Below are 16,569 nucleotides of genomic sequence, written 5' to 3' on the forward strand. Positions count from 1 at the left end.
ACATTGACACAAAGTAGAATCCCTGGATTAACTCCTAGGCACAGGCCTGAAATGCTAATAAACCTCATACTGCACTGTTGTTTCCATATACATTTTGTTCATGGACAAAAAAAGAATAGAAGCCAGGATATTCTTCTCACCATTGTCCAGTACAAGAGGATGTCAGATTCCTGCACTTTATCTGGACCTCTCTATCACCCTTTTTTTCCCTCCCCCTGCTAAGTAAACAGTGGAGCTTCATCCATTATTCAGCTATCAGAGACTGTCAGGATTTTCTGGCTGTGGAACTTGGGAGTTCTTACATTTCTTTAAAAATGTGGAAAAATGTATTTGCAAAACTGCTGGAAAGGGAAATGAAGAAAGATATCAACTCCTACAATATAATTAATCCTTGTGAGCATCTCCCCCAGAGGGCTAGCTTGAGTTTTTCCTTAGTAATGGGAATTTAGATTTATTTCTTTTTTTTTTTTTTTTGGTTGTCATTATTCACACTTAACTACCTGTGGCAAGTACTATGGAGGAGAGAGACTATTGTAAACAGATTTGGGGCACAGAGGAAGGAAGGGCTTTGAAACTGTGCCCCGTGAGAAAAAGCACAGAGCAGCTGTGCACGGCTCTACCTTAGAGCTGTAAACACACCGCCCTCCCCACCAACCAAGTGTTACAAATTCTGCTTTTATTGCTCTTGGAAGGTGTTCTGCAATGTTTTCCATGTTGAATGCTGCAGTTTGAAGTCTTTTTTGGAAAGATTTTCCAGGTCAAGAGTTACAGTTATAAGAATATTGAAAGGAATGTAAACTCTTGTGCATGTAAATATATATTTTAGGGCTTTTTATCTTTGTAATCAGGTATGGTGACCTCTATACTTGGAAGTAGAGAACAAACCTCACAAGGAGGGGAGTGAAACACAAGAGGGATGCAGAGATGATTGCAGGAGCCTCCTGAATACTTAAAATGGACCCTGTCTCCACTTCCAGATGATGGTCTCTATAGGCTGCTAAGAAATCAGAGCCTGAATTGTCTTGTTTCCTCTTTGTTGTGGTAGGATGCAAGGAGCTCTGGACATACAGACAGAAAATTGAATTTAAATTTAGCAATTCCATTTTCTATGCCTTGTAGAGTTGATATCTTCAATCAGGGGATTCACTGAGTCCCCACATTTTGTGAAAGTTTTCTTTTCTTTTCTTTCTTTTTTTTTTCTTTTCTTTTTTTTTTTTTGCAAATTGTGAAGTACCATTAGAGTGCAAGGCATAAGGATGATAGAGAAGTTATTGTGGTGAATTTAATCACAATTTGCATCAATGAAGCTAGAATATATTGTTAAAGGCAGAAAGAGTGCTCAGAATAGAAATGGGTGAGCCAGTGTTTGTACACAAAGGAAAGGAAACAAACCCATTTCCTTTTTTTTTTTTTTAAAGAAAAGTGATTACTGTTAGAGTAAGCACTGTTAGAGTGATACTCTACTGTTAGAGTATCACTGTGTTAGATCACTGTGATCACTCTACTGTTAGAGTGATAACTGTTAGAGAACTGTTAGAGTAGTGCATTACTACTAACTTGATGTAATCATAATTTTAAAAATCATTGAAAAATTTTCTCATGGTAGGATATAAGTATTCAGGTAGAAATAATGATAATAATGATAGCTGACACTCAGGAAGCACTTGGTATATATGTAGGGAGAAATATTGAAAGGAGTAGTCTAGTTAGAGGGATCCATAGCTTGTGAACAACTATACATCAGTCACCAACATTATCTTAAAGAGAAGAGGGTCTCAGGGGAAAGTTACAGAGTCTCATATGTTTCAGTACATTTGTCAATGGCAGCATGAAAACAAAGAAGACATCTGTGCAAATCCAGGCAGACTGGACAATAATTGATGAAATGATCAAGATTTAACATAGAATCCAATGAAAACAGATATCTGAGCACTCACAAGATACAATTAAGGAGGCTGGTCTATAAAGATAAATATAATGAAGATTTTTATTTATTTAACAGGAAGATAAAAACAAAAACTAAAATAAGATGCAAAAAATAAGATAATATAGGACTTAAACCTGAATTTGAATTCATTTTAATACTAATTTGTGTGATACATGTTTGTGAAGTATACTATGTTATATATTACTTATAATATATAAATACTAAGGTACAGGTATCCTGTCCTGGTGGGTACCTGAAAACTCGATTGAGACAACAGTGAATTCTAACATTTGGTTTAAAAAAATGAATTGTGTAAGAAAGGACTGAGAAAGTTTGGTTTAACAAATGTTCACATGAAATGGAATTGGAGGTTTTTGTTAACAAGAAAGTTTTATTTTAATCAGTATTGTAAATTAGTTACTCAAAAAGATAATGGCTGAATTGATGAATTGCTCAGGTCAAAGAAGAGTCCATTAGTACTCTAAAATTGTCAACCCCTGTATGAAAGACTGTGCTCAGCTCTGAGTAGCAGATTCTGACATGGATGGGCTAGAGTAGCCTTCAAGTTTTGAGTAAGGTAATGAAGGATAAGAGTGCAGGTCATAAAGGGGAAATTTGGGACAGGATAACATCCTTCAATGGGTTGTCTGGTATCTCAATGATTGTACCCGTGGGATATTACGTTATAGAGGTGATTAAGTGACAACATAGAAAGGTTAATGCCATTGAAAGAAGATTTACAGGGGCGCCTGGGTGGCGCAGTCGGTTAAGCGTCCGACTTCAGCCAGGTCACGATCTCGCGGTCAGTGAGTTCGAGCCCCGCGTCGGGCTCTGGGCTGATGGCTCAGAGCCTGGAGCCTGTTTCCGATTCTGTGTCTCCCTCTCTCTGCCCCTCCCCCGTTCATGCTCTGTCTCTCTCTGTCCCAAAAATAAATAAACGTTGAAAAAAAAAATTTAAAAAAAAAAAAGAAAGAAGATTTACATTACTTATAATCCTTAGATGAGGGGCATGTCATGTCATGCAGGGCCACAAGGGGAAGCACCAGTGTTGGTCAGGAGGCAGAAAAGAGTGAGGAGAAGCATACATTTTATTGTGTTTTCCATGGGAAAGGCAAGGCAGGACAAAGGAATCAGTTTAGGATTGGCTAGTTTGAATAATCCTAGCAGCGTTTAGGATATAGGGGATACCTCCAGTTGTCTGATTTCTGGCTGTAAGTTGATTTAGGGCAGAGGAAATATTGGCTTGGTGTGTGAGAGTTGGATAAGGAAGTGACTGGGGGGTGACTAGAAGTGATTGGGATTTATTGGTTTGTTTATGGAAAACATGTTCACAGGTGAGTTTAGGAATTAGCCCTGCAAGGAGCAGTCTACCCCTGGTCAACTAGCCTTACAACCACAAGATGTTGAAATATCATAAAAATATAGAGAATAAAAAATATGATTAATACATCAGGACACAAACTGTAGTTCTAGAGGAAGAACTAGGAATCAGGGGAAGAAGTTTTGGGAGGCAGATTTTAGGGAAAAAATTTTTCCATGAAATAGAGCCATCTAAAAGTAGAACAGATGTCTTTGTCAAACAGGGAATGCCTGAACCCAGATATATTCTGAGATGGGAGAACCAGGTCATTCATGTTTTAGGTGGGATTCTTTCAACAACTGGGAGGTTGGAATAAGGCCCAAATCATAGATTCTATTATTCTATAGTTAATTGCAGGCCTTGTGTATGAAAAAAAAAATATATGGGAACTATTTCTCTTTGTGTTCTTCTCCTTAACTTCTCAGAGATAGAACTAATTTAAAAGGACAACAATTCAGCAATGGGAATAAATGGCATTTTTTTTTTACATAGTTGTAATAACTGGGGCTCTGACTGGAAGGATTGGAAGCAAGCCACTGGAAAAAGAACCCCTATTTCAGTGCCAGTTAAGGGGAAGCCAAGTAGCCAGACGCCTTAGTTAAAAACAATGGGCTGACCTTGAGTTCTCTTGAGAAACTGGGGATTATAAGATTTGTATTGGCAAAGTCTCTCTATGAAGTCATTCTTCCACTAAAATGTATTGGGCCCTTGCTTTGCCCTGTTCATTGGGGACTTTACTGTGTGTCAATACCATCTTTTGCAATCAGCTAATTTATTAGTTATCATTTTAATGTGCTCCCATTAAATATTAAAAGATTCTAATGAATAGTAAGATTCTCAGTTTCCTCTTCCTTAAAATGAAGAGGATGTACTAGAATGATCTATAAGTTTCCTTCTGATTCTGAAATTCTTTGATTCCATGATGTTCTCTAAAAACTCTACTCCTTGGATGAACTCAGTATGCTGTGTGTCTGCCCAGTGGTGTTTTAGGTGCTTTCCTGTGTTAGAAGGTAGGCAAATATTGCTCTTATTTATAGCCAAAGAAGCTGAGACTTGGACAGATTAATATGTCCAAAATCACACACAACAAGAGGAAAGTTAGGAGAAACTAAATTTGCCTGTGTAAATCTTTCTATCTATTATAGAGTTCTATACTATAGTGATGAGCATTAATAGCTTTTAGTGAATTATATTGAGAATGCCATTCTTTGTTTAACAGTAAAATTACTGTTCAGCTTGGAAGTATTGATCATTGTATTGGAGATCTGGGAACAAAATATGGTAACCATGGTCCCGTTTCCTCCCTTCCCATTAAGAGTTTGCTTGTTTTTTCTTTCTGGTAGGGCATGTGAGGGAGAAAAGCAAAATGGAAAAGAAATCTATTTGAAAAGTTATGGAAGTATTTCGATTTTTCTTCTATTTAATTAAGTCTTTTTCATTGGTTATATTCCGGATGATTTACTTTTCTTCCCTGTGACTTATTTATTTTATAACTGGAAATTTGTACCGCTTAATCCCCTTCACTTATTTCGCCTTTTTAGGTTTTCTTTTCTCCATAAGTTTAATGTCATTTTTTTTTGTTTATTACAACATTACTTAAGGCAAGAAGAAAATTCACTCTCGCTTTTAAAGTTCTGTTTTTATATGAAAGGACAGGCACCTGCTTTGCTTTCAAAATTCATCTGAGCTCAGGATGCCTTTGAAATTGGGTATTTTATGGCTATGAAGGTTGTTTGAGAATTCTGGACATTCAGGATTCAATTAGTGCATTTGAACTCTTATCCAATGTTAGGAAACAGGCTATTTCCATTTGCATGGCTTCTGAATACTCATAGAAATTGTATGAAATTAGATTTCCTTCTCAGACATGGATTGTTATATCTCCATTCATTTTTATCAGCTGTGTGGTCCTCTTAACTGAAAATGTCACTTAACGTGTTTTTGCAATAAAACCCCACAACTCTACTTATTTTAAAATAAACAGACCAATTATGTGGAGTATGGTTCTTTGTAATGCACAAAAAATCAGGAATGTGGGGCTGTCAATGTTATAAATTCTTGATGTTTAGGCTCAAACATCTGTCAGGACTTTGAATTGTCTGAACATTCTATACTAACCAACATGACTGAAGAGTTTGTGCTGCCATGTGCTCAGAATTAAAACATGGAGGGGGGAACGTTAGATTAGTTATTCTAGAACCTGAGGAATTCAGTATGTATGTAGATCTGCTTTTGCTTCGTTTTTTTTTCCTTTTGCCTTTATTTTAAAATACTTTAATGAAAGTTTTCCCCACTCGGTTTCCACTATATACTTGTACAAGTGAACTTTGAGGTGTGTGTGTGTGTGTGCATGCGTGAGTGTGTGTGTGGTGTGTTGCATGTGCATGTGACAGTTTTATTGGGAGCAATGTGGGGCAGGTAGCACAGTTAGCAAAGTGGCTAGGCAAATAGGCTTTAAAGTTAGATAATTTTTGGATAGGAATACTTCATTTTTGTCTACTGTAAAATGGAGTAATAAAATTACCTATATCATAATATCTTATGAAGGTTAAGATAATTAATGCATGTAAAGTGCGTAGTATAATGCTTGGAACATAGCAAACACCTATGTTTATATAATTAAATGGAAATGTTAGTGAATCTTCTTTATCAATAGTCATCATCATCATTATCATCATAATAAGCATCAGCATCACCTTTGTTATCTTATTTTAAAATACAAAAGAGCTTTGAAATTCTTCAAATCCTTCAGAAATAAATCTTTCATATTTATTTTCTAATAGATATTTATTGCATTACTAATAAATTAAGAAGTGTATGAGTGTGCATATGAGTATTAGTGTATGAGAATATTTGAGTATGTTTGTGTGTTTTAGTAGATCCAAGTTTTGAAAACTCTATTTGCTCTTATTAGACTTCACTTAAATTAATTGCTTTATCCATTGAACTAATGCCTGGTATTAACACAGAATAATTCCTGTCTACCCTTTTAAATATACAGATACACTATTGAATATGTTGTTACAGTGAATATTAAAATAATGACTAATACACGAGGGGCCAATTTACAGGAGCCCTTAATCATGGCTTCCTACAACTGGGCTCCTGTTGGAAATATATAATTATAGATCAGTAATTGTATCTAATTGAACACTGGAAAACTGAGTGTAGGCTGATAGAAACCAGCCCCCAAGCTCTTTTCAGTATAGATTTTAAGAAATTAACATTATCCTGGGTATAATCTTGCTTTATCTTTGTCTTTTCTCCTCCAGTTCTCTTGATTTGCCATCCACAATCAAAAATTCATAATGGCCAAAATGCTCAGTAAACAACTGCTTTCTCCCCACTGGTTGGAACTTATATTCAATATCCATTGTCAGGTGTTTCAGAATGGCATCTGTTGGAGGACAGGTTACAAAAATCACAGTCTTTCTTTTTGTTACAAGGTAATAAGCATATGACTGATTTCTCTTTATTTCATGTGACAGCTGAAAGATAGGAAATGTGAGATTTGTCAAGTAGCAAAATATTAAACACAGTCAGAATACAAACATTTGCTTATGGTATATGTAGAAGTGTTGCTGTGAACACATCATATAATAAACTGAAAACAAACATGGTCAAAACTTATTCTGACACCAAAGTGCTAATTGATAACTTGGTAGAGTGGAAAGAGCTTGCAGATCACCATTGGAGATCTGGATTCTAGGATTGGTTCTAGCAGCCAGGTGATTAACTGTCACCTTCTTGGGAGTCTCATTTCCTTATTTAAAAAGCAAGAGTTGGGGCGCCTGGGTGGCGCAGTCGGTTAAGCGTCCTACTTCAGCCAGGTCACGATCTCGCGGTCTGTGAGTTTGAGCCCCGCGTCGGGCTCTGGGCTGATGGCTCAGAGCCTGGAGCCTGTTTCCGATTCTGTGTCTCCTCTCTCTCTGCCCCTCCCCCGTTCATGCTCTGTCTCTCTCTGTCCCAAAAATAAATAAACGTTGAAAAAAAAAATTAAAAAAATAAATAAATAAAAAGCAAGAGTTTGGTTGCTAGATAATCTCTGCAGTTCTTTAAAAATGCTATAGCTTGCCTGTGGAATTTTTCCAGTATTTACAATTTTATATAAATACGGTGCTTAGTTTGTGATTCCTTCCTTCCTTCCTTCCTTCCTTCCTTCCTCCCTCCCTCCCTCCTTCCCTTCCTTCCTTCCTTTTTTCCTTCCTTCCTTCCTTCCTTCCTTCCTTCCTTCCTTCCTTCCTTTCCTTCCTACCTTCTTTCCTTTCTTCCTTTGTCTCTTCCTCCCTCCCTTCCCTCTTTACTTTCTTCTACTCACTTTCTTCAAACACAACAATTGATCATATACTATGTGTCAAGCCTAGCAAAAGGCTAGGATTTACAGAGTGGACATTTTAAAAATTATATAAATAAAAAATAGTTTTAGGTTCGTAAGGACAATGGAAATGAAATTCATAGCATGTGAGAGTTTGTAACCAGGAACCTAACTTGCTCTATGGTGGACGGATAAGAATAATGGTTTCAGCAGATGACATTTGAGCTTGACTGTGGAAGAGGAGTTAGCTAAGGGAGTGGGATGAAATGCAAGTGTTCTTATTAGAGGGAAATCATATGTTATATGAAGGCCCTGAGGGGGAAAGTAAGGGTCAGTGGGAAGCCAAAAGAGACTGGAAATAAAAGAGCCAGGAGGAGAGTGACTGATTAGGTCAAACTAGGAATTCTTATCTTTATACTCAGAACAATGAACAGCAATTACATGATCTTCAAAAAGTTTGCATTTGAAATATAATATTTCAAACATATTGGAAGTTATAGAATGTAATAAACAAAGATCTATGTATTGACCACAGAATTTTATTAAATTTGGACATTTTGCCCTAATTTTCTTGTTTTAGAGTAATGTAACACTGTAGATGTACTTATAAAACCTTTAAACATACCTTGTTGATTTCACCGTCTCCTCAGAGATAATCATTCTATAGCATTTGTATCCACAATTCACTTTCAGGCTTTTAACATTCTCACTAAAACTTTACATATAGCCATAAATAATATATAATATGGTTTTGTAAGGTTTGTAACATCATTTACTGCTAATGATATTTTAGTGTGTGACAATACCATTAATATACCATTATTTATTTATGCACCTTCCAATTAATAGACATTTAGGAATTTTCCTATTTTTTTTTGGCTGATACAGACAATGCTGCTAAGAATATCCTTTTTTAAAAATTTAATTTATTTTTTTTTAATTTGTATTCAAGTTAGTTAGCATATAGTGCAACAATGATTTCAGGAGTAGATTCCTTAATGCCCCTTACCCATTTAGCCAATCCCCCCTCCCACAACCCCTCCAGTAACCCTCTGTTTATTCTCCATATTTAAGAGTCTCTTATGTTTTTGTCCCTCCCCTTGTTTTTATATTATTTTTGTTTCCCTTCCCTTATGATCATCTGTTTTGCATCTTAAAGTCCTTATATGAGTGAAGTCACATGATATTTGTCTTTCTCTAATTTCGCTTAGCATAATGCCCTTTAGTTCCATTCATGTAGTTGCAGATGGCAAGATTTCATTCTTTTCGATTGCCGAGTAATACTCCATTTGTGTGTGTGTGTGTGTGTGTGTGTGTGTGTGTGTGTGTATACACATACATACCACCACATCTTCTTTGTCCATTCATCCATCGATGGACATTTGGGCTCTTTCCATACTTTGGCTATTGTTGATAGTGCTGCTATAAACATTGGGGTGCATGTGCCCATTCAAAACAGCATACCTGTATCCCTTGGATAAATACCTAGTAGGGCAATTGATGGGTTGTAAGGTAGTTCTATTTTTAATTATTTGAGGAACCTCCATACTATTTTCCAGAGTGACTGCACCAGTTTGCATTCCCACCAGCAGCACAAAAGAGATCCTCTTTCTCCACATCCTCGCCAATATCTGTTGTTGCCTGAGTTGTTAATGTTAGCCATTCTGACAGGTGTCAGGTGGTATCTCATTGTGGTTTTGACTTGTATTTCCCTGATGATGAGTGATGTTGAGCATTTTTTCATGTGTCAGTTCGCCATCTGGATGTCTTCTTTGGAGAAGTTTCTATTCATGTCTTTTGCCCATTTCTTCACTGGATTATTTGATTTTGGGTGTTGAGTTTGATAAGTTCTTTATAGATTTTGGATACTAACCCTTTATCTGATATGTCATTTGCAAGTATCTTCTCCCATTCTGTCAGTTGCCTTTTAGTTTTGCTGATTGTTTCCTTCATTGCATAGGAGATTTTTATTTGATGAGGTCCCAATAGTTCATTTGTGCTTTTGTTTCCTTGCCTCCAGAGACGTGTTGAGCAAGAAGGCTTCCTGCCTTACATTCAGGTCTTTCACCCATTTTGAGTTTACTTTTGTGTATGGTGTAAGAAAGTGGTCCAGGTTCATTCTTCTGCATGTCGCTGTCCAGTTTTTCCAGCACCATTTGCTGAAGAGACTATCTTTATTGCATTGAATATTCTTTCCTGCTTTGTCAAAGATTAGCTGGCCATATGTTTGTGGGTCCATTTCTGGGTTCTGTACTCTGTTTCAATGATCTGAGTGTCTGTTCTTGTGACAGTACCATATTGTCTTGACGATTACAGCTTTGTAATACAGCTTGAAGTCTGGGATTGTGATGCCTCCTGCTTTGGTTTTCTTTCTCAAGATTGCTTTGGCTATTTGGGTTTTTTTCTGGTTCCATACAAATTTTAGGATTGTTTTTGTTCTAGGTTTGTGAAGAATGCTGGCGTTATTTTGATAGGTATTTCATTGAATATGGAGATTTCTTTGGGTAGTACTGACATTTTAACAATATTTGTTCTTCCTAGCCAGTAGCATGGAATCTTTTTCCATTTTTTTTGTGTCTTCTTCAATTTCTTTCATAAGTTTCCTATAGTTTTCAGTGTATATATTTTTCACCTCTTTGGTTAGATTTATTTCTAGGTATTTTATGGTTTTTGGTGCCATTGTAAATGGGGTCAATTCCTTGATTTCTCTTTCTCTCGCTTCATTGTTGGTGTATAGGAATGCAACCGATTTCTGTGCATTGATTTTATATCCTGACTTTGCTGAATTCATGGATCACTTACAGCAGTTTTTTGGTGGAAACTTTTGGGTTTTCCTATAGAGTATCATGTCATCTTCAAAGAGTGAATGTTTGACCTCTTCCTGGCTGATTTGGATGCCTTTTACTTCTTTGTGTTGTCTGATTGCTTAGGCTAAGACTTCCACTACCATGTTGAATAACAGTGGTGAGAGTGGACATCTCTGTCTTGTTCCTAACCTTAGGGGGAAAGCTCTCAGTTTTTCCTCATTGAGGGTGACATTAGCATTGGGTCTTTCATATATGGCTTTTATGATCTCGAGGTATGCTCCTTCTATCCCTACTTTCTTGAGGGCTTTTATCAAGAAAAGATGCTGTATTTTGTCAAATGCTTTCTCTGTATCTATTGAGAGGATCATATGGTTCTTGTCCTTTCTTTTATTGATGTGATGAATCACATTAATTGTTTTGCAGATATTGAACCAGCCCTGCATCCCAGGTATAAATCCCACTTGGTTGTGGTGAATAATTTAATGTGTTGTTGGATCCGGTTGGCTAATATCTTGTTGAAGGTTTTTGCATCCATGTTCATCAGAGAAATTGGTCTATAGTTCTCCTTTTTAGTGGGTCTCTTTCTGGTTTTGGAATCAAGGTAATGCTGGCCTCATAGAAAGATTTTGGAAGTTTTCCTTCCATTTCTATTTTTTGGAACAGCTTCAAGAGAATAGCTGTTAACTCTTCCTTAAATGTTTGGTAGAATTCTCCTGGAAAGACATCTGGCCCTGAACTCTTGTTTTGGGGAGTTTTGGTAACTAATTCGATTTATTTACTGGTTATGGGCCTGTTCAAATTTTCTATTTCTTCCTGTTTCAATTTTGGTAGTTTGTGTTTCTAGGAATGTGTCCTTTTCTTCCAGATTGCCCATTTTATTGGCATATAATTGCTCATAATATTCTCTTATTGTTTGTATCTCTGCTGTGTTGGTTGTGATCTCTCCTCTTTCATTCTTGATTTTGTTTATTTGAGTCCTTTCCTTTTCTTTTTGATCAAACTGGCTAGGTGTTTATCAATTTTGTTAATTCTTTCAAAGAACCAGCTTCTGGTTTCATTCATCTGTTCTACTGTTTTGTTTTGTTTTGATAGAATTGATTTCTGGTCTAGTCTTTATTATTTCCTGTCTTCTGCTGGTTTTGGGCTTTAGTTGCTGTTCTTTTTCCAGATCTTTAAGGTGTAATGTTAGGTTGTGTATCTGAGAACTTTCTTCATTCTGTAGGAAGGCCTGGATTGTTATGTACTTCCCTCCTATAACCACCTTTGCTGTGTCCCAGAGGTTTTGGTTTGTAGTGTTATCCTTTTCATTCGCTTCCATGTACTTTTTAATATCCTCTTTAACTTCTTGGTTATCCCATTCATTCTTTAGTAGGATGTTCTTTAGTCTCCAAGTATTTGTTATCTTTCCAATTTTTTTCTTGTGGTTGATTTCGAGTTTCACAGTGTTGTGGTCCGAAAATATGCATGGTATGATCTCAATCGTTTTGTATTTGTTGAAGGCTGATTTGTGTTCCAGTATGTAATCTATTCTGGAGAACGTTCCACGTGTACTGGAGAAGAATGTATATTCTGCTGCGTTAGGATGAAATGTTCTGAATATATCTGTTAAGTCCATGTGGTCCAGTGTGTCATTCAAAGCCATTGTTTCCTTGATGATTTTCTGTTTAGATGATCTGTCCATTGCTGTATGTGGGGTGTTGAAGTCCCCTACTATTATCGTTGTTATCAATGAGTTTCTGTACGTTTGTGATTAATTGATTTATATATTTGAGTGGTTCCACATTTGGAGCATAAAATGTTTACAATTGTTAGGTCTTCTTGGTGGATAGACCCCTTAATTGTGATATAATGTCCTTCTTCATCTCTTGTTACAGTCTTTATTTTAAAATCTAGATTGTCTGATATAAGTATGGCTACTCCAGCTTTCTTTGTCGATCTTTAGCATGATAGATGGTTCTCCACCCTCTTACTTTCAATCTGAAGGTGTCTTTAGATCTAAAGTGGGTCTCTTGTAAACAACATGTTAATGGATCTTGTTTTCTTATCCATTATGTTACTGTATGTCTTTTGCTTGGAGCATTTAGTCCATTGAAATTTAGAGTGAGTACTAAAAGATATTAGTTTATTGCCATTATGTTTCTTGCAGAGTTGGAGTTTCTGGTGGTGTTCTTTGGTCCTTTATAGTCTTGTTGCTTTTGTGTTTTTTTTTTTTTTTTCATCTTTTCTCCCCTCATAGAGTTCCCCTTAAAATTTCTTTCATGGCTGGTTTAGTGGTCACAAACTCCTTTAATTTTTGTTTGTCTGAGAAACTTTTTATCTCTCCTTCTATTTTGAATGACAGCCTTGCTGAATAAAGAATTCTTGGCTGCATATTTTTCTGATTCAGCACATTGGATATATCCTTATACTCCTTTCTGGTCTGCCAAGTTTCTGTGGATAGGTCTGCTGCAAACCTGCTCTGTCTTCCCTTGTAGGTTAAGGACTTTTTTCCCTTGCTGCTTTCATGATTCTTTCCTTGCCTGAGTATTTTGTGAATTTGACTATGATATGCCTTGCTGATGGTTGGTTTTTGTTGAATCTTATGGGAGTCCTCTGTGCTTCCTGGATTTTGATGTCTGTGTCTTTCCACTGGTTAGTAAAGTTTTCCGCTATGATTTGCTCACATAGCCCTTCTACCCTTATTTCTCTCTCTTCCTCTTCTGAGACCACTATGATTCTGATGTTCCTTTTTAATGAGTCACTGATTTCTCTAGTTCTTAAATCATGCTCTCTTCCCTTAGTCTCCCTCTTTTTTTTGCTTCATTATTCTCCAGAAGTTTGTCCTTTATACTGCTGATTCACTGCTCTGCCTCATCCATCCTTGTCGCCATGGCAGTCATTTGATATTGCAGCTCAGTTATAGCATTTTTTTATTTCCTACTGACTAGCTTTTACTTCTTTTATCTCTGCAGAAAGGGATTCTAATCTATTTTCAACTCCAGCTAGTATTCTTATTATAGTGATTCTAAATTCTGGTTCAGACATTTTGCTTGTATCTGTTAAGTCCCTGGCTGTCGTTTCTTTGTGCTCTTTCTTTTGGGGTGAATTTCTGCTGTGTTCTGTGGTTCAGGTTGTGCAGATTGTTGTGTGAATCCGCAAATCAGTTTTCTAGCTGTTAGGATGGTTTAATGTTGAGCTGTACTTCATGGACATGAGATGCAAAAAACTTCCATGCTGTTCTGCCATTTTGGCTCCTCCCCCCAAGAATATTCTTGTATATGGCTTATCATATAAACAGGAGTTTTTTTTTAAAGGAAATATGCCTAGAAGTAGAATTGTTGAATTGAACAATACATGCTACTTTCAACAAATTACTTTTCATTGTCTATTTTTCAATCTCGATATATACAATGGTTTAACAGTAAGTCTTGGTATGTTATATAGCATGTACTTGTTCTAGTTCTTTAAATTTATCTTTCATATGAATTAAAAGATCAACTTGTCAATGATTTGCCTTTTCCTGTCCTTTGTTCATGCTTCTTACTATGTGTTTTTTTCTTCTTGAGTTTTCTGCACCTATGGATTCTAATCCTTTATAGATTGTATGCATAGTAAATAACCTCTCCAATTCAGTGATTTATTGTATTCATTGACTTTTCACTCTTGTTCTTGATGTTTCTTGATATGCAGTAAATTTTAACCTTTAGTTTACTTAAAATGTTGCATAGTTTCATTATGGGTTGTGTTTTTCATTGTCCAAATTAAGGAATAATTTCTCAAGGTGCTGAAAATGAATTTATTATATTATTGTCAAAAGTTTCAAAGTTTGACTTTTCACTTATATCTTTTTTTTATTATTTTTTTAATGTTTATTTATTTTTGAGACAGAGAGAGAGACAGAGCATGAACGGGGGAGGAGCAGAGAGAGAGGGAGACACAGAATCGGAAGCAGGCTACAGGCTCTGAGCCATCAGCCCAGAGCCTGACGTGGGGCTCGAACTCATGGACCGCGAGATCGTGAGATCGTGACCTGAGCTGAAGTCGGATGCTTAACCGACTGAGCCACCCAGGCGCCCCCACTTATATCTTTATAGAGCTAGAATTCATTTTTGTGTGTAGATATAATTCTACTCGATTTCCATATGAATAATTCATTGTTCTAACACCATTAGAGTTTTCCAACTTTTTCCTTACTGACTTCTATTATTGCTTTTGTCATATACTTGGTTTTCAAAATGTGTGGTCCTCTTTTGTACTCTTTGTTGCATTCCATTAGTGTATTTTTGGATCTCACTGCTATACAGTATATAACAGAACTTTATAAAAATCTTGCATGGTAAGTAATTATTCCAGTTGTTTAAATTTGCTATCCATATGAATCTAAGGATCAGCTTGTCAATGAAAAACACTCTTGGATTGTTAACCACAATTGTTTTGACTTTATAGATTAGTTTTTGGAGATATGATATTTTTAATTTTTTCAGGGATGAATTTTTGCATCCATAAATATTGTTGCTTCCTCATTTTTTTTAAATTTTTTTTTCAACATTTATTTATTTTTGGGACAGAGAGAGACAGAGCATGAACGGGGGAGGGGCAGAGAGAGAGGAGACACAGAATCGGAAACAGGCTCCAGGCTCTGAGCCATCAGTCCAGATCTTTTCTTGTGGTTAACTTCTAGTTTCAAAGTGTTGTGGTCAAGGAAAGATTCATGGTATGACTTTGATATTCTTGAATTTGTTGAGGCTTGTTTTGTGGGATAATACATGATCTATTCTGGGTAATGTTTTGTGTGCATTGAATCAATGTGTATTCTGCTGTTTTAGGATGGAGTGTTCTGAATATATCTGTTAAATCCATCTAATCCAGTGTGTCATTTGAAGCCATTGTTTCCTTGTTGATTTTCTATTTAGATGATCTCTCTATTGATGTAATGGGATGTTACAGTCCCCTAATATCATTGTATTATTATCAATTAGTTCCTTTATGCTTGTTATTAACTGTTTTATATATTTGGGTGCTCTTATGTTGGATGCATAAATATTTAGAATTTTTATATCTTCTTGCTGGATTATCTCCTTTATTATTATGTAGAGTCCTTCTTTATCTCTTGTTACAGTCTGTTTTAAATTCTATTTTGTCTGATGTAAGTATTGCTATTCTGGCTTTCTTTGACAGCCATTTGCATGATAGATATTTCTTCATCCCCTCACTTTCAAACTATAGGTATCTTTACACCTAAAATGAATTTCTCATAGGCAGCATATAGATGGATTTGGTTTTTTATCCATTCTCTTACCCTATGTCTTTTGATTGGAGAATTTAGTCTATTTATATTCAAAGTAATTATTGATAGAAATGTGTTTGTTGTCATTTTATTATTTGTTTTATGGTTGTTTCTGAACATTTTCTGTGATTCATTCTTATCTTTACCTCTTTCGTGGTTTGCTGATTTTCTTTAGTAATATATTTGTGTTTCTTTCCCTTTATTCTTTGTATATTTATTAGTGTTTTTGATATATGGTTGCCATTAAGTTTGTATATAACTTCTGCACATAGCAGTCTTTTTTTTTTTTTTTTACACATAGCCATCTATATTAAGTTGATGGTCATTTCAGTTTGAACCCATTCTTTTCTCTTTTCCTCCCCGTGTTTTAGCTGTATGTTTTTATATACAATATCATTTTTTATGAATTCCTTGACTGATTTTTGACAGAAGTATTTATTTTTACTGAGTTTGTGATTCTTTCTCTCTCTTTTAACTTTTGTCATTTCTACCTTTATACTGTCACATTTGGTCTTTCTTTTCCACTCAGAGTTCACTTTAGTATTTCTTGCAGGGCTGGCTTAGTGTCATGATTTCCTTTAATTTTTGTTTATCTGGGAAACTCTTTATCTCTCCTTATATTCTGAATAATAGCCTTGCTGGATAGAATATTCTTGGCTGCAGATTTTTCCCATTCAACACTTTGAATATATCATGACACTCCCTTCTGGCTTGCAAAATTTTTGTTGAAAAATCTCTTATGGGTTTTCTCTTGTAAGTCACTTTATTCTTTGTTTAAAAAAATTTACATTTATTTATTTTTGAGAGACAGAGAGAGATAGAGCACAAGTCAGGGAGGGGCAGAGAGAGAGAAGGAGACACAGAATCTGAAGCAGGCTGCAGGCTCTGAACTGT

Source organism: Leopardus geoffroyi, chromosome B4 (assembly GCF_018350155.1).
Source record: "Leopardus geoffroyi isolate Oge1 chromosome B4, O.geoffroyi_Oge1_pat1.0, whole genome shotgun sequence".
Taxonomy (NCBI): Eukaryota; Metazoa; Chordata; class Mammalia; order Carnivora; family Felidae; genus Leopardus; species Leopardus geoffroyi.